Source organism: Microcebus murinus, chromosome 14 (assembly GCF_040939455.1).
Source record: "Microcebus murinus isolate Inina chromosome 14, M.murinus_Inina_mat1.0, whole genome shotgun sequence".
NCBI lineage: Eukaryota > Metazoa > Chordata > Mammalia > Primates > Cheirogaleidae > Microcebus > Microcebus murinus.
Window position 1 is genome coordinate 32819069 of NC_134117.1, and position 1619 is coordinate 32820687.

Here is a 1619-nt window from a genome sequence, read left to right on the forward strand (position 1 = left end):
TATTTATCAAACCACTAGACTCCCAGTTATACCAATAATCATGATTGCCAGGTATCAAGTCCCTGCACTATGAAACGGATAATTCCACGTGGAAGATATTTTTAAATCCACCTTCCAGATGAGGGAACTAGGGCTCAAGAGTTAAAGAAACTTGCCCATAGCCCAGGGCCAATAAGCGGAGAGTCTTTTCCTGTTCTCTTTTCTGCTGTGTTCAGAAAACTCTCCAACTTGTGCTGCGCGCCCAGCGTGCAGTAAATCAGCCCTGAGGAGACAGGAGTCTTCCCTCGCCACCCTGGGAAAGTCAGTGTTTGTGCCACACGGAGAAGCAGGATGAGTGGCTCTTCTCTTCCATTTTTCTGACACTTCGGCTCTCAGCTTGTGTGTAATAATTAATTGCTCGGTGCCTCTCCTGGAACCGCCACTCCCTCCGCACCCATGACTGCGGGTTCAGTGGGAGGAACTCTTTGTCCCTAAAGGCAGAAAACTGCTCCAACTTGCTTTCAAAGAGGCTTGGACCAAGGAAGAAGTTGATGAAAATCTAACTGTGTTTGCCTTGGTGTCTCCCCTCTAGAAACCAATGCTTGGAAGGACGGTTTTACTTAGACTCCCTAATCAGCTGACTTACAAACTGCCCGATTGGAGGAGCAGATGGATTCTGGATGAAGCTGTAATCCAAAGGCTGAAACTGATTTCTGTTGACAGTTTCAACCCCCATATCTGTCAATAGTGGGGACTCTTCTGAGGAATGTTCTGTTCCGGAAAGAGGAGAATGTTTCTGTTCGGACCACCGAATAAAGGGAGACTGAATTGAGGCAGAAGTGACTTGACTGAAGTTTAATAGATTTTAATATAAAAAAGCTAGCAGATTCCAATGGAAGTGAATATAGTCGATTTGTATTTATAGGCAGGGATTAAACAAACTAATCCGAAGGGAGTCTGTGCAGGCAATTGTTTGGGAGCAAGATAGACCCCTCTGCGTGCAAAGAATTGTGAATGAATGAAGATCCATGGCTCAGTGGGCAGGCGGGGGCGTGGGGGGAGACCACCAGTCTGAATAATCAGACATTCACATTTCCCACTGTTTTGTTCCATTGTATCCAAATGTGAGAAGCTGCTTTCCAGTCCCCCACATACAAAGCTCTTTATTGGGCTTTATTGTGGCATGATCCTGGCTGCTTCACTCCAACTGCCAGTCTCGGAAGGAGTTTTGCTTGATGGTGTCTGGCAGCTTGGCTTTGCCCCCAAGTAGATTTATGAGCTGTGAAAGATGTTCAAATTAACGCCCTAAGCATTCCTGATAGGATTAGAGGCCCACATTTGCATACCACCCTGCCTCACCACCACGGCCATCTTTGTGTCTTCCCAGCCCTTCTGGGTGGGGTTTGGAGAGGGCAAGTAGGAGGTGAGCCCCACACCTTTCTCCCAGCCGGCAGCACAAAGGGTCACCATGTGATTCCAGATGATGTTACTTAGCATTTAACATTTTCTGCTGGCAGCGTCTCCCAATCAAAAGGACTGAACTGGAGTGGTAAATGCATCCACTCTGAGGGCTGAATGCCTATCTGTGACTCTCATGCAGAGAAAGCCTGTCTCCTCTTTCTCGGAGGATTGACTCCTCC